The following is a 25684-nucleotide window of genomic DNA, read 5'->3' on the forward strand; positions in this document are numbered from 1 at the left end:
GCAAAGAACGTCGGATCAAAAACACAGAGACCGACACACTTATAGAAACCAAGATGCAGACGGGACAGAGACGGACAGACAAAATAACCGGCATACATAAAGACAAGACATCATCAGACATTCAGGAAGGCACTGAGGCAGACAGACAGACAGAAACTCATTAATGTAGACAGAGAGCCAGATCCGCAGGAAGACAGGTAGCCCATTAGCAGATGAGAGAGTTTAGGCAATTTAGCAGCTGATGCAGGACTTTGTTTCCCCAGGGGGGGCGAAGAAGAGAGGAAAAGTGATTGGTGTGTGTGTGTGTGTACATGCAGGATGTGTGTGCATTCATCTATGTAAAGCGTGTGTGCATATGTGTGTGTTCTACATGGGTGGCACTATTAATGGATGGGGCTCTATTTTTGGTGTGAGCTGCAGAGAGAGTAACACCAGGTTACCAGAGAGAAGAGCACTGTTATGATATAGCGGTGGCTGTACTGTGTAGTTTGAATGGATGGAGGTGAGTGAGGGGTTAGGGGCGTGTGTGTGCATGTGCGAATATGAGTTTTATAGATAACTACCCAGTGTGATCCATCACCTAATTTATACCAACATGCACTTGAGCCTCTCACCACACCCTCCCCGGGTGAGAATCGACGCCGCTATCACTCAAGATCAGTAAGAGAAAAAAACGAACCACCTAAAAGGAGAATAAATGAAAGGGATGATAATGGGGAGAAATTCTAAATTTATGCACATATTTATACATATATTATGCGCGCACACGCCTTTTTTTAGCATGTTGTGTGTGTGTGTGTGTGTGTGTTACTGCGGCTCTTGGTTTTGTTCTGTTGTCTGTTCCACGATGAATTTCATATGTTTATTACTTTGTCCAGTTTGCATGCTTGCTGTAATTCTTTCTTTGCAGTTCTAAAATACAGTAAATCATCACTGCATGTGGTTCAGCTTGATGTTAAGTCAAAAATATACAGCCACAGGTATTTAACGATGCACAACACAGTGGGGCGGAGTGTTCACTCTGGCACGAACCAGCGTGTTGTTGTTTGCGGCTGAACCAGTTTGTTTGCTAATTCTTGCGGAAGGAGCACAAAGCCAAGTACCTTGAGCAACTTAGAGGGATGCCACTAAAAAACAAACAACTCCGAGAGCGGAGGCATGAATGCGGAATGAAATGGAAGATAATTGTTGACAAGAAGGAGAAGAAGAAGCAGAAAAAAAATCTCTGGTATTTAGCAGCATGGATGCAAAGTGGAAAAAGAGAATGAGAGAGCGTCAACAAAAGAGAGGAATGCGTTCTAAACAGACTGCAGCACTTAGATCTGAGCTCACGTCAGAATGCATCTTTCTTTTGCAGCTCGTGGGCTAGCCTCTAACCCCGTTGTCATGGTAACGCCCCCGAGTGGTGGTGATGGTGATGGTTGGGGGAGAGGAAGGGGGCTGGGTTTGGGTGCGCACACACACACACATCAGGGTCAGGGGTCCAATTCTTGAAGAACCTTTCTATCCCTTGATCTGCTTTCTCTTTCTCCTCCTTCAGCTCCATGCGTCCCCTCTTTTGGGGAAATAGAGACCAGGATTATTGCTTAAAGACCCTTGAATCCTCCTATCTCCCATTACACACACACACACACACACACGATAGGAGTTAATGTGTACGTATACGTGGCCAGTATCACCCCGCTCCATACCGTTATAATCCCTCTGTGCCCTCCAGCCTGATTTCCACTGTTACATCCACGCTGGTTCACACGGGTATAACGCTCTTTAACACACATGTAAAATGATATGAGCATTAGAGGGAGTGCTGCTGGTAACATTAGACACGTTTTATATTTACCCTGTATTTTTTTTTTCTCAGCGAGGTGAGAAGGCATTGAATCGAAGCTAATGAAACTGCTTTTGCAATGATGTAATAAAGGAAAGCTCAACAGTGGGTTCAGCCTGAAGTCAACCTGCAGTTTTACAAGCCTGAACCCTATCAACAATGTTTGGCAATGTCTCTGACTTAATACCCTGGAGTTATTGTTGGAGTAACAACAGCAACTCTTATGGTAAATGGACTGCACTTACATGGTACTTTTCTATTTTATTGGACAAAGTTTACAGACTTTTGACTTCATCATCATGGAAAAGACATCATCTATGCACACTACTGTCACGTGTGAACCTAGATACAGTAGTTACTATATTTCACACTTTTATCCTGTGTTTCACCTGCCTGATTACTAACTCTCCTGTCATTACAGATCCTGTTATGCTCGGAATTGACCCTCAGATTCTTCATGGTAAATAGTAAATGGACTTTATATCGCGCCTTTCTAGTCTTCCAACCACTCAAAGCACTTTACACTACATGGCGCAGTCTTCAGGAGCTATTGGGGGGGGTTAAGTATCTTGCTTAAGGACACTTCTACATGTGGAGAGTGGAGGAGCTGGGGATCGAACCGCGGACTTTCTGATTGGTGGGCAACCTGCTCTACCTCTGAGCCACAGCTGCCTCTTCAATGTGCGACCTGCCATGCATAAGACTTCCACACCAACTGTGCTCAGTCTAGCTGGACAAAATGTCAGATAATGAAGAGGACTCAGCTCAAAAGACAGCAACAAACATCCTTTTCAATAATTAACTCCTATTGAAATGTGTCCCTTGCAACGTTTAAAACAAAAAAAAACAACATCATCAAAAGCACAGCCGGTGCAGTATATTAGATAACAGGTGGAATAACAGTTCACATGCGAACAGATTGGCTCGCTAGTGATAGTGCTAGCTCGTCCGTCGAGTGTCTCCCCCTCATATCAGCCTAATTGATGCAGCAGAGTAATCAGCTGACACAGTATGGTATTTATTAGATGTTGTTTCCTGACACCTGTACTTGCTCCAGATGATGGTTTAAAGGTCCCATATTATGCTCATTTTCAGGTCCATACTTGTATTTTGTGTTTCTACTAGAACATGTTTACATGCTGTAATGTTAAAAAAAAACTTTATTTTCCTCATAATGTCAGCCTGAATATACCTGTCTTTACCCTCTGTCTGAAACGCTCCGTTTTAGCGCATTTTGACCGAATTGCAACAGAATTGCGTTGCTAGGCAACAGCTTGGGTCCATGTGTATTTCCTGTCTACTGATGACATTTACATACACTGCAACCAGTAATACACTGGGACACATTGAGAATGTTTACGTTTAAAATTGTGTCAAGGGTCTAAATATTGTATATTCGTGACATCATGAATGGGCAGAAATCCTGACAGCTTGTTTCAAACGCAGAGTTTCTGAATACGGGCTGTGTGTATTTCCCTGTGGATTGAGTGTCTCGATACTTTCACAGTATTTATATAGCACTTAAGCCTGCTTTATAATAAAAAAACATGAAAATCTCACTTTTTTATAATATGGGACCTTTAAAGTAAAACTGAAAGCTTCAAACACTTTCTGAAATGACCCTTCTCTTATAAGGTGAACAGCGCTATTAGTAATTAGGCTTCTTTCAACCAATCATACCACATTTGAAGTTCCTAAGTTAAATAGTTTCTGAGTTCTGCTCCGGAAACGAAAGTGTGACACGCGAACGGATGGAAGGACGTACGGAAGAATAGACAGAAGGACGGACGGAGCGCTATATACCATGACTGCGTTGTCGCGGGGGTATAATAAATTCATACATATATATGAAGTGATCAAGTGGCCGCCTCTCTCTCTCTCATATTGTGATAGGTAGGAAATGTTGCTTGTTTTGGGCTTGTTTCTATAGACCTGGTTGCTTGTTTCTCTTGTGAGATCTGGCAACACTGCAGTGGAACAGATGCAGACTTCCACATGATCTCACTCGAAAGATAACTCAAGAACAAAATGAATGCAAAGAAACCTAAATGATTCATATATAAGCGAGTAAATGGAAGGAAGAATTAGATCCAGAACCTGTTGGGCCTACACCAGTTTGGGATGAGAATCAAAGCTTTTTTTTCTGTAAGTAAGAACAGTGCAGTCACAGATCCTGAGACAAACACACACAAACACAGAGACAGAAATAAGAGTGCTGATGTCTCATGTGATCAGACAGTATCAGAGAAGCAGCTTCAGACAAAGAGAGAGAGAGAGTGACGACTGGTGTAGAGACAGGAAGAGAATATGAGACTGATAACAGTGACCTTCTACTGTCGTTAGGAATGAGTGTCTCCTACAAAAACGCATGTACACACACAAACACACACAGCGGGCATTCACCCCCTAGAGGCAGCTGGATGCTGATATACACCCTACAGAAATATATAGATACACACACATGCACACATACCTTATATATAGAGGAGTGGTGTGAGCTGTCAGTCAGTATGGTGTCAGAGACAAGACCCCCTGGATTGAGTGACAGCTGGTGGACAGGATATGACATACAGCTACGCTCCCGCTGAGACGGCAGGAAGCACAGTGCCGCTGTGCACCACGGGGCTCCTCTCTATTCTCAAAACTATATACTCTCTCCTTCTGCTGTGCATTGTTACTTCCTTACTCTCTCTTTTTTTCACTTTTCCTCCCTTCTCTCAAGCCCATTCTCTCTATTCACTCAACTGTAAGAGCCTTTACAGACATGAAGCAACAGTGACAAAGGCAACATTTGAAATCTATACATTTTGTTCCTGCATTATTGTTGATGGACGATTCTCTCTGACCAATCAGTGTTTTAACTCCACCTCCTAGTATCGGCTCAGCTCGCTCGGATCCTCGACCAAAGGTGGTACCAAAAAATGGAGTGGTTCTATTGGTAACATCCACAACTTTTGCTAATGGAAAAGTAATCAGTCTAATGAAGTGAACTGAACTGAACTTGACTGCTTGGGGGGGAAACGTGCCATATGTAGCCTGAGAGACACGACCCGGGGGAGAAGGAAGTCCTCATCAAGTCTCGTCTGCTCATAAAGCTTAATTGATCTGACAATTGAAAGTGACCTTGATGAGCATATCGACGTTTTTATCAACTCTCCTCTCATGTGAATTGTGGTGGCTGGACAGTAAGAAGACTCTGTCTGACAAGTGAGCGGGGACATCCTAACGCCCTTGTGTGGAAGCAAAAATAAAAGCAGAAGGATGAACCCAAAATGTCTGTTAGAATCATCCTTTGCACCGCAGCACTGCATAAGCCATAGCTTCTGCTATACTTCTCAGCATTAGTTTGGGCAACAACCATAGACCATGTGACGTCAACCGTTGGTTTGTGTACTACGGTTTCGTAGCCTCGAGATCGGCATTTAGGGCATCGCCTTCTTGGTTATTGGCCGTTGGATTATTTGCAACCAGAAGTGACACAAGAGGGTGGAGCTAAGTACAACCGAATGACATTTTTCGGGCGACCAAACAGGTTATAATGAACTTTCATGAACTGAAACACAATGTGAAAGGATTAAAATTCTAAGACTAAAACACAGACAACACCCAGACCGGACAACGCCGTGGTAGCGACCTGTCAATCACAAGGTAGCCACGCCCTAATGCATCCCCTGCTTTATGGTCTATTTTACTCTAAATGCAACCATAATTTACTAAATGAACATCATGCTGTATTGAAGATTTGAAATTAGCGATTGAGACCATAAACTCATGTTTACAATGTTTACTGAGGTAATAAATCAAGTGAGAAGTAGGCTCATTTTCTCATAGACTTCTATACAATCTGACTTCTTTTTGCAACCAGAGGAGTCGCCCCCTGCTGGCTATTAGAAAGAATGCAAGTTTAAGGCACTTCAACCCTACAACCCTTAAAGCTCCTTTCTCCGGCTGAAGTCATATAGTTGAACTGAGGACTTGTGTGTATAAAACATACATCAAACATGTCGGACCATTTGTGATGCTTTATCTATTGAACACAGTTATAAAGCTACCACTGCGTCCCCAGACATCATTATTAATGCTGGGAAGTAAAATCTTGTCAAAACCAATATGAATGAAGACCACAACTATGAAAAGCTGTAAAAAATGTCCTTTCATTAATACTCTAATGCAAGTATGTGCCTTCCTCTCTATGGACCAAACCCATCTTTTCTCTCTGCGTGTCCCTCTCTGACTCTTCCATTCATATTTTAATGTCTCTTCCACTGTGATTCCCTTCGTTTCCTGCTTTTTGTTTATGGCTCAAAGACCTACTGGAGCGTTTCCTCTCTCTCTATTTCGCCCTCCAATCAACCTGGTGAGCAACATCTATCAGCACTTTGATGAGAGGACCATTACTGAGAGTGAAACACAAGTGTGTGTGTGTGTGTGTGTGCTTGTCATTGTGCAATAGATATATGCCGACAACCAGCTGCCTAAAGGGGCTGAATGTCCTCTCCCTGAATGTGCGGTTTGGTGTATTATTATTATTATTACTATTATGTATCCACAATACTGTCACTCCTGTGAATTGAATTCTGGCTCATTTATAAAAAAAAACTGTTGTATATGGAGTGTTTGCACATGACAGCGCTGCCGGCGCCAATGAGAGAGAAAACAGAAAAAAGTAACCTAGATATCACAGCAAATGCAAAAAAAAAAACTTTGTTTATCCCCACAAACGCGAACAGACGGAGAACGATAACACATACGCACACAGATATAAATACACATGACATGCGGATAACACACACACAGAAGAAGATTTTAATGATGTTTGACTGTTAAGTGTGACTCCTAACTGCACGTTTCTCCCTCGCCTCCTGACCCGTGCCTCCTCTGCTAAACAGGCCTATAGGCTACAAACACCGTCTCTCTCACACACACAAAGAGGGGAGGGGAGTAAACATCCATTTCCCTGAAGCGTCCGCACAGACACAAACTCCCCTTTTCCCAGAAATGCACACACACAAACTGTAAGACTGTGTACACACAGGTAAAAATAGAGATGGTATACTGATAACGTGTCGAGTTATTAAAAGAAACAGATCGGAGCGCTGATGTCACCCAGAGCACCACACAGATACTGATTAGAGAGATTACACTGATTCAATTAGACGTTTCTCTGGATGAAATTAGATAGCTTGCTTGAACGTAATTCAATTCAAATTAGTTCAATACTTCTGCTAATGACACAGCAATGTAGCCACACACATTGCGTCGGTGTAATTGGATGCACAATTTAACACAGTTGTATTTGCGTAGGCTCATCCCATGGCTAGAGGGCAGAGTGCAGATGGCTGAGGGCTCGGGTCTTGACTGATGTGGTTAGATTAAAGGCTTGGTAACACTTCATTTTACAGGTCTGCAAATTTTTATGGTAATTAGGTGATTAGCAAGTAACCTATTTGAAATTTCTTTGGAATTTGGAATCAAAAATGACTTTATATATATGCTAAAACAGCATATAATCGTTAAATTAGGGCCCTTAGGCTTGAGAAGCGGCTGTGCGCTGCTCTTCATCGGAGGGGGAAAATCAAAACTAACAGAAGACACTTCTGATCAAGCACAAATCTCACTGACTTATTGTCTACACAAATGTAACTGGCAGCTAATGTAATTATTCAGGCAGTTTTAAATAAGTTATTTGCTAATTATTATCTATTTATCAGCAGACGTGGAAATAAAGCATATCAGTTAACTTTGTATTCTTTTCCTGGAAATGTATTTAATAAATTACCAGCTATTGGGAAATAGCCATCTGTCAATCAAACCATTGTTGTTTAGAATGAACAGTCGCCTCACTCACACCTAAACCATGGCCTTATTATTGCCAGTAGCTCCTCACAGGACGCTGATTGGTTTAAACCACATTACTTGAAGCCTGACAAGATGGATTTTCATGTGATCTCGTGATATCGCAAGAATCCAGCTGGCGTTCAAGGTAAGGCTTTCACTGGACATGGAGCAGCAATGTATTCTCATGATGCTACTGTAGGTTTACAGACGTGTTACAGGTTCTGTTTTGTTGATTTCACTAATAAATATTCACATAATTGTGCCAACAGCTTTTAGAAAACACTTATTTGCTTACAATTTGCACAACTTACAGCGTAAAAATGTGCATGTGGCAGAGAGAGAGACAAGGGAGGTATGGTAACACAGTGCTTGACTGCAGATGTCTGTTATCTGTCTGTCTGTAATATGGAAACACTGTTGCAGTAATGAGGGGATGGAGAGATGTCCATTAAACAAAATCATTATCCAGAATAAACACCAGATGCCAAACATAAAATAAGACACACACACACACAAGCACTCACACACACACACAAGCACTCACACCCCACTCCCTTACTGTCGACTCAGCAATGCCACACCTACAGATGCTGTTGCCATGGTAACTACCATACTCTGCATGCCCCAGCTGGTGTTTCCCTGAGGAGATATGTATGGTTGTGTGTGCGTGTGTGTGTGTGTGTGTGTGTGTGTGTGAGAAAGAGAGAGGTTAATGTGCCCCATGTGTGCTCTGCTCTGTCATGTGCAGCGGGGTGTACTGAAGAGGAAAACATGGCTGGTTGGGAGCAGTTATCATGGGATCCTATTGTGTGTATGATCATGTGTGTGTTTGTGTGTGTGTGTGTGTGATCTTTTTCCTATGGTTCTGTTCTATATTTCAGTCATCAGTTTTTGCTATTGACCGATCAAGCAGTTCACCCCCGACTGAAGACCATGAGACTTGACAAATCAGCATTCAGCTTTCATTTAGAGATATTGAAGATGGACAAAACAGTGAATGAAGATAAAATGCCACAAAACCATTTAGATCAACTTTTTACTGCCAAGAATTTACTGCCAAAATCTGATCTCAGTCCAAATTAATTAGAATCCGATAGTACCACCACAACAATAGCTGAAAACAAAGCCATGGAGCCACACCGGAGGAAACAAATACCTCAGCAGCCCACTCAATCACACAGCTTTTTGCTATTTTTTCTTACAGTGACTTATGCTTTAAATTTACACACATTACAGCATGTGTGGTGACCTGGGTTCCTGCCAACATGGGTGAAAGGATTTGCGATGTAGAAGTAGTAGTCATGTTTCCACTGTAGCATCACTCACCACAGGAACTTACACAAAGAATAACAAAGGATTTAGCCATGAATGTGTAATCTATGATATAATAGCTAATTCACCATCGCTGTGACATTACGTTGTGTATTTTTGCTTTCTGTGTTGATGTCATAAGGAACTTACAATGAAAATGTCATGAACTGAAGTAGAATTTTACACGATAACACATGTTCAAGACGCACATAAAAGCAAGATAAAACCTGACAGAGCAAACAGTGGCACAACTATACTATACTGTTTATTGCATCGCCTGTGTGCATGATTGTCCCTAAAAGCCGTGTTCCCACCAAGAAGTTCCTGGTAATTTTAGTCCTGGGACTACTTTTCAAGGAACTAAAAGGTTCATTCAGCCCATTGTTGTTTCCATAGCCGTCTAAAGACCTGCAAAGATTAGGCAAATTAGTCCGCTGACGCATGAAAAAGCAACATGACGTGGGATGGGGCCTGCTGGTGGTCGCAGCGGTAAACACACTCAATGTGCCCGTCTGTTTCATCTAAAAAATACATTAGAACAAAATAAAGGTTTTGTCTCACTGCGGCGATATCTATTGCTACATATATTTATTTATGAATGAAATGCAGAGGAAGAAAATTAAACATCTGTTTCCACAGAAAAGTCATATGTTGAGTGTTTAATGGTTATTTTTTTGCACTTTAGAACAAAACTACCATGAAACAATCAGAAAATTAAAAAAATGTTTCTCTCATTCACGGCACCACCGGCTGTCCGTCTCTTCCTCCACTCGCCGATCTCTCTCTCTCTTTTTCTCTCTATCTTTTTTAAAATGAGTCTGGAAGCCGGCAGCAAAGCCCAACTTTACTTTTAATGTCATCAAACAAAGAGAAAAGCTCTCCCCTCGTCCTAAATCGATACTAGAGTACTTCCTTGTTTTATGAATGAAGCAGTCCAGTTGAAGCAGGGGCGCTGTGTGTGTGTGTGTGTGTGTGTGTTTGACCAATCAACAATATTCCTTCCTGAAAATCCCACTGCGAAAGTTCTTGTGTTTTCAGAAAGTACTACTCCCCGACCAGAGCCTTTTTGGGGGGTAAAAAGGCCCCAGAACTTAATATAGATCCTGGTTCCTGCGGTCGAAATGCAATGAGTTCCTCAAAAGATTACTAGTTCTGGGGGAAAGTTCCTGTGGTTGAAACAGGGCTTAACAAAACAGGTACCCTGTGGGTTATAGCACTACTAATGGTCAAAAACTCCATGCTGTACCTTTAAAACAGGCTATTTATTTATCCATTTGCCATATTTTCTTCAGGACATTCCCTTTTGCATTACAATTTGACATTTAGTAATGATAAAGAATAAATACCAGACACTGTTTTTTATCACGTAGAAACTTTTTCAAAACAGTTCTCTTTCAAGATGTTTATTAATCCTGACTGACACAGCTGAATCGACCCTGTCCATCTTTCCTGGCTAACGCTCAGAGTAATCAAAGAGAATTGAAGCTTCGCTGTTCAATCACTGCATTTCGGCCTGCCTTCCTTCGCCTCTCATACTTCACTTCTCCCTCGCTGCGGTGCAATTTATAGACCGCTCGAATGTACACACACACACACACACACGCACGTCTGACTCATCATATGGCTTTCCTTTACTTCGCTGCTTTATTCTCCACCACTTTCCATCAGATATCTCCACCTACCACGCTTTAGGCAAACACCGACAGACCTATTTCTGCACTTCACATGCTCTCTATTTGAATATTTCTTCCTCTTATCTTCCCCAGACTTTTCTAGGGTAGATGGCTATAAGTGGAGTGGAGGTCAGTTATCTCATTTCCCCTTTTCTTCTTCTTCTTCTTCTTTCTTTCCAGCATCACGGCTGACCTGTCCGTCTCATTTCTTGCTTCTCTTTCTTAATATGTACTTTATTATCCCGCCAACTCACTCCATTACCTTTTGTCATTCTGCTCCTTCATTCCTTTATTCCCCCACTTGGAAATTCTCCTTTATTTCTTCTCTTCTAAGTTAATCATCACCGTCTACTGTCAGTTCATCTCTCCCTCCCTCCCTCCTGTTCTAACCTGCCATCTCTCAACCACACATCATATCGTTCCCCTCTCTGTGCACTCTCCCTCACCGATCCACTCAGCCGGTCTGTCGGCGTGGGTGTGTAGTTGTTTGTGTGCGTGAATGTGTGTTGATATCAAACAACAGCAGGAGCATCACCTTGTTCCATCGGCGAAACAGAGACAGAGAGATGGAGGGAGAGAGAGAGAGAGAAGCAATGCACTATAGGAGGCAGAGAGGAGAGAGAAAGAAAAGTAAAAGAGATTAAGCATTTCAGGCATTTAAGCGACCAGTCCTTTCATTTATATCATTTGTTTTTCTTAAAAAAAACTGTTATACACACTTCTACACCAGTTTCATTTGAAATCCTAATTTTGTTACTTTGACAACCCAATCTACTAAAGGCACATGTATGCATAACAATGAGCACATTCAACTCAGAAGAGTTAAATAGAAGGAAAGCTGCTATAAATCAGGCAAAATGTTCCAAATTTAGACAGGGAATGTGTTACTTTGGCTCGCACTTGTATATTTTGCTTAGTCATTTTAACAACCTTATATTTGTCTTTGATGAGAGCACAAACTGTATGATCGGTCTTTCTAACAGCCAGCAGGGGGCGACTCCTCTGGTTGCAAAAAGAAGTCTGATTGTATAGAAGTCTATGAGAGATTGCGCCTACTTCTCACTTGATTTATTACCTCAGTAAACATTGTAAACATGAGTTTATGGTTTCAATTGCTAGTTTCAAGTTTTCTTCAATACAGCATGATGTTCATTTAGTAAATTACAGTCCCATTTAGAGTAAAACAGACCATACAGCAGGGGATGCTTTAGGACGTGGCTACCTTGTGATTGACAGGTCGCTACAACGGCGTTTTGTGTTTGTGTGTTTTCAGTTCATGAAAGGTAATTATAACGTTACGGTCGCCTAGAAATGTCTTATTCAGTGTTCGGTCGTACTTAGCTCCACCCTCTCATGTTGCTTCTGGTTGCAAAAAAACAAGATGACAATGGCCAAAATACCGAACTCAAGGCCTCAAAACGGCAGTCCACAAACCAATACCTTAACCACTTCTTATACTTTATAGAGTTTGGTCTAGACCTGCTTTATATGAAAAGCGTCTCAAGATAACTTTTGTTAGGATTTAACGCTACATCAAAATAAATTGAATTGAATTATATACAGTCTATGCATTTCACTCACAGTAAAGAACATCCTCTCTTTGTCTTTAATTGAAACAGGATCTGTCAAGAGTCTATGACGACCAGGAGCAGCTGGGACGGCTGAAAGATGTTCTGGGCAGTTTATTCACTCGGCTGTTAAATACAAATCTAACCTTTCATTTTGGCAGCTCAGACGTGAGCTTGTGATTCGTGAAGAATCATGAATGTCAGCAAACTGGGGAAAAAAAGCATTATTTTAAAAGAGACCTCATCCTGACAAATATGCTAATGATGGTATGTTAAATCAGCGACCACTCACAGTGACAAACACCTTTGCCCAGCTTGATCCCAATCTTTCTTCAGAAAGACACAACACGACCACTCACTCACACACAATTACCCCTAAGGGGCTGTGCCACTCGCTGTCATCCTCTCTTCTCTGGGCTGAACCATTAATGGCTAATTTGCAGGCTTTTGGGGGTAAAAGGTCAGCAAACTGATGGATGGAAGGTCTAAGGACTCATCAATACTAACACACACAGACACACACACACACACATACATAGATGTCTAGGTGCAGACACGCGAATTTAAACATATTGCAACCAATCAGATGTACACAGCTGCACACAAACATCCATTCCCTTCTTGCCATTTAACCGCAAGCCAGTACCATTACCATCCATACTAGCACCATCTATCTTGACATTGACAGGTGTGAAGGGAAAAACCACAAACCCATAATGCATTTCTCCAATGCAGTTAAACAGGAAGGGGGAAAAGAAGGGAGGAAGCAGTATTTGAAAGACAGGCAGCAGAGAGGCTAAATGAGAGGTGGGGGGTTTGGTGAAGAGGGAGAAGAGGGCCTTAAAATGAAAATAGAAATCTGCAATGCTGGAACACAGAGCAATTTATAAATGCCCTCTTCTCGTTTGTGGTCAAATGACGGACAGTGCAGAGGATCATTGTTTTGAAAATAACTAAATAAATTGTGTTTTGTACTTTAAAGGGGACCTAATATGCATTTGTGCTTTTTTCCCTTTCCTTTAGTGTGTCATATAGTTTTTTGTGCATGTAAAAGGTCTGCAAAGTTACAAAGCCAAAAGAGTTACTTTCCCCCACAGAAACACTGCTCCTGAACTGCCTGAAACGCCTTGATTGAAGTCCCGCCTTTTCTTCTGTAACGTGGTGATGTCACCAAGTAACACATTTGCATAATACCTGCCTAGCGGCTAGTTTGGCATGCCCTCAAACAACGCTAGTTAAAGCGGAGCTGGAGTGGAGTCCGAAGAGTTCGGTTCGGTTGACCAATCACAACAGAGTGGGCCAGCTGACCAATCAGAGCAGACTCAAACAGGAGCTCAAACAGAGCGTTTCAGACGGCCAGTATGAGAAAAATAAAGTGTTTTTTGAACATTAAAGCATGTAAACATGTTCTAGTAGAAACCCAAAATATAAGTATGAACCTGAAAATAAGCATAATAGGTCCTCTTTAAATTAAAAACATGATGGACATCTATTGCTTTTATACTCATTACACATAAACATAATGCACTGCTTCTAACTTCAATAAAGACCTCTGCGGCGCAAGCTGCAGCCTCGTTACTATGGATACACACGCATATGGTGACACAGCATCCAATTAATTAATCAATGACTGACAGCAGAGGATTAATCAGCTTTGCTGGCTGAAACACAGCCAAGAAATAGAACGTAGATACAAACACGGTCACTCTCAGACAAACAACCTCAGCTTTTGATGTTTTTTTTATTAGCATACACAAATTCAACTTAATTGTATATATTAAGGGATTAGGTTTGACTCAAATTGGATGAAAACAGGATTCACTGCGCTTGAAAACGGGGCTCGCTTCCTCATATCTGTCCGTGAAGCCAACAAAGTAGTGCGTGTCTGGGAATCCATGATGGAAACACTCAACTTTTCAGCCCAGTCGCCAGGAAAAATTGTTGGCAATGGACGCTTCAGTAAACCAGGGATACATTGAATGTCAAGTGACGTAGTTTAAATAGCCAAAAGAGATACACCGGGTGGGTGGGTCCAACAAACTCATGGCTTTCATCCAGGAGACCGCTGTTCGTGTCCCGTGCATCACGTTACAATCAGCTGTTCATTCGTGTCCAATGTACACAACATTTAGTGTAATTTTCACTGTAAACACATAGTAGTTTTAAGCCCAACCATGTAGTTATTTCCTAAACCTAACTATAGTGGGTTTGTGGTTGTTACGTTATATTGTTAAGTTGTTAGGTTATCATTTGAATACAAACCATGATCTTTTTTCTAACCATAACCAAGTATTGTTGCCTAAGCCTAACCAACGGTTTCACGTTAACCATGTGGTATTGCGTTTCTTCAAGCGTGACACAAAGCTGATATAAAAAGTATTTATGAAACATATTTTTGGTTCAGAAACGTCGCCATTCAACATATCTGTGGTTTGCAAAAAACGTCCAAATGCCAACATTTTTTCTGGCGACTAGGTTGCACTTTTAGATGGAAGGTCACAGCAGGGAAGTGCATCATGAACAAGTTTATCTGTAGCTCGGTCATGGTGTCACCCTACCCTCCGTCACCGTGCTGTGTCAGTACACACACGCACATAAATTTTGCCTAGTCACGGTACAATACAACGACCTATCGACTGGCCTTGGAACTTGACACACAAATGCACCACGTGCTCAGGAGGAGGTGATGACGATGCAGCTGATGATGCGACCGCAGAGGGCAGAAATAAAGAGAGGCGCAAAAAGGTAAACAGACAATGAAATAAGAAGAATGAAAAAGAGAGAAAAAGTTATAGAGGGAGAAAGATGGGAGAAAATAAATATGGGTATATGATGAGACAGAAATGAGGAACAGTTTTGATCCCATAGGTCGACCACGGCTGCGAATCAATCACTTTTATCCCCCTATTACCAGCACACACGCACACAACCTTCCTCGTCACCCCTGATCATGCAGACCGTTGGAAAGAAGCACGCCCTAGAGCTGTGATGCCATTGGCCGGCAATGATGTCATCTCCTCCTGGAGGTTGAGCAGCGAGCTGAACAATTGGCTGGCGGAGGCAGACAGTGGGAGAGCGCCGCTGAGGTATCAATTCCATTCATACAGAGGCAGCAATGGAGCGCGCGCGTGTGTGTGTGTGTGTGTATATATGCGTGTATGTGTGTGACCACTCCCCACTGAGGCATACAGGCAGAGCCATTAGGGCCGCGTCCATCATTCAGAGACGCAGACGGTACCTGCTGGGATGCTCCCTAATGGACGCTCTCTCTGTCACACACACACATTGGAATTTCGCTCAAATGCACACTATCAAATATGCAAGTAATCAAGCATGCACACACACACTCTTGCACACACACAGTGATGGGGGTTGGGAGGGTTGAGATGGGTGTTGTCTCCCTGTTGTTACCGGGCTGTTGTCATGGTGATGACGATGATGGAGCTTTTACTGCTATAGCTGGGACGTTGCGATAAACACACACACACCAGCACACCTCTTTTCACTGATGCACACCTTTTGAGAGCAGCTTTGCCCTTGCTTTCAAGCAACAGAAAGAAAAAAAAACAGAAAAAGGACTCACTTCAGTGTGTGTGTGTGTGTGTGTGTGTGTGTGTGTGAAGGTGTGAGTGTAAACACTCCCGTGGGAGACACTGGAGTCGTTCCTCTAAGAGAAGCTCAAGGGAAATTAGCCTGTGATAGCCTGTTAGAAAGTGCTGCACGCTCACTCTTCTCTTTCTCTCCTTACATGTTTTACACTCCCCTCCCCCCTTTTCACCACCCACACCTCCCACTCCTCACCCAAACTCCCCCTCCACCACCCCCTTTTTTTTTTTAGAGTATGATGTCACTCGCGAGCTTGTAATTGCCAGCATTGCTGTCGGGATTTCTTCCAAGACTTCACGTGTGAACACAAAATGTGAAACTATGCAGCCCTGAATCTCATTTCAATGCGCTGCAGTTGAGTTTATATGAAAAATTCAACATGCACACTATGGATAGATACAAGTCCAGATAGCACACACTGAAAGCCATTTCCCCCAACCATGATAATGCAATTTGAGATGTCCCGATAACGGAAAATAATTGCCTTCCTTCGAGGCTGTTCTTGTCCATTACTCTCTTATATCCGGACACTTCTATTGCTCACTTGTTACATACCGAAGACATAATAACTGATATTCTATCGACACAGTCTTCTCATCTGTCCCCCTGGTTATGTGTATGCATGAGTTATACGTGTTCCAGCACACGATCTGTGTGTCCACGCTGCATGAATTCCATCTTATTAGCAGGAGTGTAATCTAATTTGAATTGAATTACATCCAACAAAGCTATCAAATTTCAGTCAATTAAATCGGTTTAATCTCTGATCAGTATCTGTATCTGGTTCGCAGATCTGCTTCATTAATACTAAAAAATGTTATCAGTATCTTTAGAAATATTACACTATCTGCCAAATCTATCAGTGAGCACTTGTGTTGATAATCGCTTTAAGGTGTTCGATAAGGATAAATGCAAACTGTTTGACATCATAGAGACTAAACAATTCATAGATGCAGACCCATGCATGTATGTGTAGGCATGCACACATACATGAGTGAATATGTGTGTGTGTGAGAGACGGAGTGAGCGAGTGTGTTCATTGCCATTCTCAGCTGCTCTCTGCAAATCACCCAGAGACGCTCTGACAGCCCTGAGTCTTTTCTTAAAGGAAAATGATGCATTAAAAACTCCGCAGAGGTCCAGGGCCTTCTGTAGCTCAAACACACTTCACCCAGTGGGATTTATTAGAAATCAGAACAGAGAGCAACACTGGTATGCAGAGCTGAGATATCTAAAGAGAGAACAATTTCCCGGGCAAAACGGACTCTGCACTGAATATTCAGCCTACATAAATAAATGAATAACTTCCTTTCAACAATATTAATAAGGATGCAGTCCAAACACTTCATAAATATAAAATAAAAAAACTTCAGTTTTTAATTACAGCTTCCTCTGAATCATTCATTTGGACGACGGGAATTTCTATAACAGGCTATGTACAGGCTGTTCTCATACGCCGTTCGTCGCTTTACCTATGAAAGGTAATGCACTGTAATTCGCATAATATATCCCAAGAAATCAATTTGCATGTAATCCAGGTAATGGTGAACCACTATAAAGAGCGACAAACGCTGCGTAGGGAGGAGGTCGGGGTGGATGGGTGGGTCTATCACCCAGGAGACCAGTGTTCATAACCCGTGTGAAACCAGAAGTCAACGTTGAATTATTTGTCACGTAATTTCCGTACTTAAGTTACGCCACTTCCGGTGTTATTTTAACCCAAACCACAATCTTTTCCTAAACCTAACTAAGTAGTTTTGTTGCCTAAACCTAACCAAGTGGATCTTTTCCTAAACCTAACTAACTAGTTTTTGTCACGTAACTTCTGCACTTAAGTTACACCCCTTCCAGAGTTATTTCAACCCAAACCTCAATCTTTTCTTAAACCTAACTAAGTAGTTTTGTTCCCTAAAACTAACCAAGTAGTTTCCTGTGAAGACGGAAGTTTATTTTGAAAAGCCTGAATGCATGTAATGAATGGAAATGAACAATTCGTCACATGTTGCTGGACATTCGTAGGAAAACGCATGAAAAATGAGGAATAACACTTCGTAAGATATCATACGAACTGTTGTATGAAGATACGTTAATCTGTAAGACGATAAGCTGAAGGTAGATATTCTTTAACATTAACTATATTAACACTAACATCAGGACCATTTCGATGTCTGAGCAGGTGCTATACTTCCAGATTGCATCCATTTCAAACCAGAAGGCCCTGCTTTTTTTAACAATGGGCCGTTAAAAGCATGAGAGCACAACTCCCCGTGCTGGAACGGCTATTTGGTTTCATTTGGGAGGAACTGAGCCCTTTAAAGCCGCGGCCGCCTTTGATCCAACAGCCTCCGCTTCCTCAGAGGTCAGGTAAGGTCAAAGATGAGGAGGGCAAACAATCGCCAACCTCCTGCTCTAAATCCCTTCACTATGCCACACTCCCTCTCAGCTGCGTCGTTCCCAGCATATGTGAGCGCGGCGTGTCTGCGTGTGGATCCACAGGCATGTGTGATTTCTTCAGCGAGAGACTAGTGGAGAGACTTCAGAGGATTGATTCTCTCACACACACACACTGTTCAGCCCTCTGTGTCAGCTCTGAAGGTTTGCTTGCAAAACTAACAGACACTTGACTTCATTCATCTTTAAACTCCACATTAGAATTTGTGAATGGATGTAGAAGTAAGAGAAGCGAGAGAGCCTGATAAGAAAAAAAAAGAGGAGAGGAGAATATTATTCTTATTCTCGATCAATGGTGAGCTAAGTGGATGCAATACATAAACTGTGCTAATGGGCGATGCTATCAACCTACGCTCAATGTGAAATTATGCCTTCATGTTCGCAGTTACCAAGAGCTCTCTTGCAATTTGTGATCATCTATAGAGCATTTCTCTCCATCTAAAAAGGAGCGTCTGTCTACACTTTGCAGCATTCACACCTCCCTTCAAGTCCAGGAACAATCAGCCTTGCATCAGCATCGAGCATCGTGCATTTTTCAAATGTAAACGCCCACTCAGCCGTTGCAAAAAGCAGTGACGTAGGTTACCAAAGTAAGCTAATTGAAGCTAATCAATATGGTTATGAACAATGTGAACACGGGCACTAGCTGAGTCAGAGTTAACTGTGCTAAGTTTGGAAATAAATAAAGTTTAGTTCAGATTTTTTTAAAGTAGGGTTGTATGTATGCTCCCGCATTCTGCGAGGTAAAATTACTGTTTTTGTGAATGGAGTCTGGTGGCTTTGAAGAGAGCGATACCTTGCCATCGGACAGCCCTTTCTGATGGGGAACTGAAGCCGTTATATCACTGAATTCAGAGCCATCAGACCAGACTCCATTCACAAAAACGGTCATTTTACCTTGCAGAACGCGGGAGTTGCTGATCTAACCGCTGCATCGATCGGTTAATTTGTCCGTCTGCTTCTCCAACCTGGGAACTTGCAGACCGTCATCTATGTTACTATATGTAATGTTAATACACTGGAGACAAGGATACTGTACATGTAGCAGCATCATCATGCAGAAACCTTCATCAGGTCAAAAAATTGTACGCTAAGACACACATACTTTGACCAAAATTTGAATGTTTGGATTTGAATACATAAAGAACACCACTGAGAAGCTACAGAATGAAATAAAAACGTAGAAAAAAAATAAATAAAATACCCATCCTTTAAATAAATTGCTGGATCGCAGAGCAGTGTTGAACATTTTTGAGGCAAAGACACTAAAAGATGAAAAAAGCAAAATGTAAATATTCACCAAAGTAATTACTTTCAGCCCTACATCTTAAATGTTGAGAGAAGAAGAAGATAATTACAACGCTGAGGGTCATTTTTTTTTATCTTTAACCTGCAGGCAGGTATTCTTTAGAATAATCTCTCTCCTCCACCTCCACCAGCCTCTGTGTTTTAAGTGCCTAGATTGTCATTAAATGAACAGCAGCGTTCGCCATACGTTTCTGCTCTTGTGCTATTCTAGTTTAAAGATTTCCTCTATCATGTCAAGAGAAAGAGCAGATGATTACATGAAGCACTGAGCTGGAAAGCTCTGCGATCCTGGCCTGCAGCTAAGAGTCATGATATGCAGAGACCATTTTTGCATTTTCACTTGTTTGAACAGCGAGCACATTAATGCGCTCGAGTTCGCTGAACCATACAGCGCCCGAAGACACGACAGCCTGGCCACATTTATTTAAATGACAGTATTTAGAACCTTTTCAGTAATGCCACCACCTGACTGCTCTCAGGTCTGGTCTTATTTAGAGCTGAGCTTTTAATGCGTACCATCAACCTTGCAAACAAGTTAACGTTATTTGATGAGAGGCTCAGTGAACCATATGTCAACACATCTGTTAATCCACATTTTATCTTTTTTTAGGAATACTTCTTCTACCTTTTAGAGTAAGCAGCCTTGTAAGTGACTTACGGCTGGAGGACCACTTCACTCTCTAGTGTTTTCTCTGACCTGTCTGGCCAAGATGAAGATTAAAAGAGAACCTGAACACAATGAAGAATGAGATGGTGGTGGACTCTTTAGTATGCTGTTGAAGCTAACTCAATACATCCTATATAGCTGCTTCACAGTAAGAGCCTTCAAGCGAAGACGATATAAGCCTTCTGTTTGGGTTTTACATGGCAGCTGCTGAAAAGGTAGGTTCGTTTCTGCAGGTTTTAAGTGATGTTAGATGCTACATCACCTCGTCTCTGCTCAAATTCTCTCAAAGATCAGAGCCACCAAATCTAACTCTCTAACCTATGTTCACGTTTTCTTGACAAGAAACATCTTGCGATCAGTTTTTCTCTCAGAAGCAAGGGCAGGAGTAGCAGGATGTTTTCGTACAGTAGCACTACAAGGTGTCGTTGAAGTGGATGTTTGGGTGTAAAAAGGATTTTGACTTTGGTGCAGTGTTGTAGTACTCAAAATCAGTCTTGGTCTCAAGAGCACTTTTTGAAGGTCTCGTCTCAGAATCGACCGCATTTTTACTCGGTCTTGTCTCGGTCAGACAAAGAGGACTCTCGATTTTATCTCCACACCACAACTGTGGGGAGATCACTAAACTGCCTGTGCATTGCCTGATTTATTTGTTATCATCATTACTGTGATTGCTCATAGAAGACAAAGGAAAAATTCCCACATATAAAATTCACTTCTTCAATGCCTTTTGGTTATTCTATCAAGGCATTTCTCCTGGTACACTTATACATACACACATGTACAGTATACATGGCAATAAAAGAGATGAATAAAGAGGAATCTTCATTTGTTTTCTGTGGGTGATTTTATGGGAATGTGGATCTTTCAGATCTATTTGAGGACTGTTTATGGTTTGCAGGTTCCATGTTTTATTGTATGCCATGCAGTGTGGGACTCGCACTGGTCTGGTCTTGACTTGGTTTCAACCACTCAAAGTCTTGGTCTTGTCTCGGTCTCGATACACTCTGGTCTTGGTCATGACTTGGTCTTGGTTTAGGTGGTTTTGACTACAACACTGCTTAGGTAACTTTGGTTCGCAGGAATGCTGGTTTCTTTAGACCATGACCTAAATCTTTCCCTCACATGCAACCAAACCTTAACCACAGAGGTGGCAGATTAGAAGCGCTCATATAAATTGTTTTTTGAGGACACAAACAATGTTGTCCGGCTGATAGGGGCACCAGATCGTAAAATGCTCAAAATGCACTTTGTCCTTTAGGTATGAGGACTTCTTTTAGTGTTATTTTCTTCTTCTCACTCCAAGGAACTCTCACCAAATCAGAGAGATTGCAAGTGTCAAACAAACTTGTAGTTAATCTAAAGAATTGTTGACCGATTACGCCGTCTTAAACTGATCCTTCTCCTCAGCTTATGCAATTAACAAACGAACCAAAGAAGAGCCGAGAACAGAGAAATGTGAATGAAGAACACATTCACAGAAGCACCACACACACACATGCACTAGCTGACACAAACACACACACACACAGGCAGGCTTTTTCCTCATTACTGCCAAAAACATCACAGTGCTCTAATGAGGATATGGACTCTGGCAACATGGAACAAGGCAATTCAAGCACACACACACACAAACACACACACACACAGCTGCCCTTCACACTATGAGCCTGAGGGTGTGACAGGCAGGCACACCAAAAGAGGATTTGTGGTGAAAAGCTTCGGGGCGGAGGGCGAGAGGGAGAGAGAGAGAGAGAGATAGGAGGAGTGGAGAAGAGGGGATTACATGGTGAATATTTCAATACTAAAACATACCAATTGGCCTGGGCTGCCTTTCTGGCTTGGACAGACAGATACACACACACATAAAGGCATTAGCAGGGCCATATCTTCTACAGCTAGCTTAGCACTGAGTAGACAGAGAATGGGATGATGGGTAAAGCTAATATAAAAACCAAAGGGGCCCCCCGGGGATCGGACCGACAAGTTGATTGCTGGTTAACCTGACTGGATCAAAACCAACCATTCACTTTAATACTGTGTCATCTTTTGGCAGAAAGTCTAAAACGCATCACTGAGAGTAGATAAAACTCAGGAGGCGAGGAGGTATGAAATGAGGATTTTTTTTTGTTGCTGTAAAACTAATAAAATCAAAGGACAGACTGTGAACTGTATGTAGAGGAGGTTTTAAAGAAATGACATACAGCCAACGGCGCCGGTTCAATTTCTGTTATTAAACTGTGACCTTCTCTCGGGAGTAAAGAATAGACGAGACATCCAGCAAGGACGTCGATGCAATAAAGTTCGCCAGTTTAATATGTATGATCTATTTGTCGCAGGGTTCCTTGAGAATAATCCTCCCGCTGCGTGTTATGAATGGAGCTCTGTGATGATCTAACTTGTTTATATCACTACTGCTGAATATTTTCACTTTTGATTTACAAAGAAATCGGTGAATTTATCAGTGTTTATTTTCTATATTTAATAAAAAATAAACCCATGCAGATAAAAATCTGATTTTAGCAGTACAATCTGCAACGCCAACACTGTATTTACTTCTCCTTTGTGTCTTTGAGTCCTTCATTTACTGTAAACTAAACATGATCAGGATGCACAAGAGCTTCATCCGAAATCGCATACTATGCAGTACAATATGCGTACTATCGTTCAACATACTTTTGTGTGACTAAACAGTAGTATGAATCTTTTCGGACGCACTGAGCAGTAATTTACGTCGTCACTCCCTGAGAGCCTCCTTGCCGGTTGGAGACGTGTAACCATGGTAACCCGCGCCAACCTCATGTGACCAAAACGACGTTTTTTGAGAATCAAAGTCGGAATTCATTTTAAAAATATATTACGCCTAGCAAAGTGAAATCTTATACTTAAATTGAAGCGTTATTGATGTTACAGAGCTGTCAGTCAATGTCTGTTATTAACGATGTTGTCACAACGCATTGCATTGTGGGATATTTATGCCTCCGTAGTGTTTAGTGTTTGCATACTGCAATATTTCATCGGAAATAGTATGCAATTCACGTAACTATTGGTTTCGGACATACTAACAACTGTTTTAGCGTACTAAATAGCATGTTAGTATGGAATTTTGGACGCAACCAAGAACTTTTGGCTGCACAGGGGCATAGAATCAAAGTGAAAATCTAATCTAATCTGCTCTTTAAAAATTCAAATTAAGTAAAAATGTGTGTAAACAAAAGCAATGAGCCTTATATTCTACTCCTGTATTGTCATATTATGTAAAGGATAATGTACAGCGTGCCGGTCACAACAATGACCCGCTAGCTGTACATTACCCCGATTATTACACGGCTACTTACTTAAGAAATCAATAATTTGACACAAAAACGGCCCGCTATAGTCTGACATCAGAACTGCATACACCATGAGGTGCTGGATCGCTGAGAAACAGAAACTTGGTTAACAGTGCATTGGACTGGATGGCAGAGAGGTGCCATGTTGCGAGGTTGGAGGTCGACAGCAGCGTTCCAGATACAGTCGGGCTGCAGGAACGCTAAAGGACATAGGGACCGGCTGCCGGCTGGCATGACGGCTGCCACATGCTGGCCGGGTCAGCAGGGAACGAGGCTACGGTGCCGAGTGGCAGAGAGAGAGGAAGGAAGGAGAGGGGGAAAGTGGCTCGCAGTAACGAAAGGATTAACTTCAAAAACAATTTAAGTAGAGGGGGCAGCTCTGTGTATTTGTGAGTCCATGCATCTGTTAATGTATTTGTCCGTGTGTGTGTGTGTGCGTGCGTGCGTGCGTGTGTGTGTGTGTTTTTCTGGGGGCTCATTGGGGGTTTTAACGCTGCAGGAGTCCAGCGGACAGTTACATTGCCCCAGTTACACTGATGCGCTGGAAACACTGGGTATAATGCAGACACAATGGTTAAGCTGCACGTCTCTGTATATGTGTGTGTGTGTGTGTGTGTGTGTGTGTGTGTGTGTGTGTGTGTGTGTGTGTGTGTGTGTCCATAGTTAGCATAGTGCAGTCTAGACCAGGGGATCAAGTGTAATCTCTCTCCACTGATACAGCTGATGAGTCGTCCATTGTCGCTCCATCAACATCATCTCTGCACGTAACTTAATCAATTCGTAGACGGATTCAAAGTGCTATTTGTTTTATGTAGTGCTGTCAAAATTGACACAATAATAACGCGTTCATGCAAATTCGTTTGAACGCCACCAATTTCTTTAACGCATTAACGCAGCTTGCGATTTTTAGGTTGTGGGGGGCTCAGTTTTAAAGCTAGAGTGAAGATACTAGTATCATATGAACCTAGAAAACCTAAGGAATCCATCGGTACCAACCATGTTATACTAGCTCCAAACGTATGCTGACAGCCTTAGTTTTCATCACATCTGTGTTTATTATGAAAATATAATGGTTAAAATATTCCTGTAGTGGGAGCAGTTGTTGCTGCTGTGGTTACTGACCACTAAGGAACACTCATGAAGCAACAGCCTGCACGAACAAGCCAATCTGCAGTCATTAGCGATGGGCTTTTTTTTGCTGCTTTTTGGGGGGAGTAAAACACTGATAAAAAGATAGATCTAGATCAACATCACTGGTTCCCCTGAGTGTTCACAAATTCACACACCAGCCAGGCAGCGAGTAATCTTTATGTTTTCAGATAAAAGAAGACTCAATCACAAGTTGCAGGTGTCTAAGAGAAGTGTAAACATCATAACCCCCTGGAGGGAAAAGAAAAAGCATCAACATGACATTGAATGCGCGGAGCAAGTAATGATTAAAGCATCACTTCTCTGAGCGGCAGTCAGACACTGTTTGGGTTACATGACACTCAGTATTGTGCTTGATGGGCTGTGTTTAATTAGAATGGATCGGGGGGAATCAATATTGGTCTATGGACAAAATCGCACTGTTCTTTAAACAAACTCAAGTTTTGGGGAATTATATATTTTGCAATAGAAAAGCTCCCACTTAACTCTTAACCCTTCAGCGACTGCTAATTAATTCACACATACCCTAACCACAATCACCACTTCGCAGGAACCCCCACGACAGACTCAATTAAAACAACTTCATTACTCTGAAACACTTCACTCTAAACAAGAGCAGATGCCTCCAAAACCTAGAAAGACGAGAGCCAAGAATATCCCTCTCTCTCTGTGTGTCTTTCTCTAGGAGAGACATTTGTTTTTACAACAACAAAACAACCAAAGTAATCCAGCGCTGACTGTCTCGGCTATAGCCGTCACACTGACAAAGTGTCCTGCTGCCATGCAAGGGGCAAGGTGGGACACGTCAACACCCAACATGAGGATTACCGCCCTGAAACGCAGTTAAACCGCACACACAAACACAACCTGCTGCTTTCCCCGTTTAAAGTAAAGCCATAATTATAACAACACAGTCGGCTACAAACAACGTGGCAGGGAGAAGAGAGTACGTGTTC

The 25684-nt window shown here is 42.0% G+C and overlaps 1 protein-coding gene across 3 annotated transcripts in view; it reads right to left on the minus strand.

The window, feature by feature from the left end:
• Positions 1-25684, minus strand: part of sh2d3ca (SH2 domain containing 3Ca) — a 63408-nt gene that overhangs the window by 18802 nt on the left and 18922 nt on the right. The window lies entirely within an intron of this gene.

Source organism: Sebastes fasciatus, chromosome 19 (assembly GCF_043250625.1).
Source record: "Sebastes fasciatus isolate fSebFas1 chromosome 19, fSebFas1.pri, whole genome shotgun sequence".
In the NCBI taxonomy this organism is placed as follows: Eukaryota; Metazoa; Chordata; class Actinopteri; order Perciformes; family Sebastidae; genus Sebastes; species Sebastes fasciatus.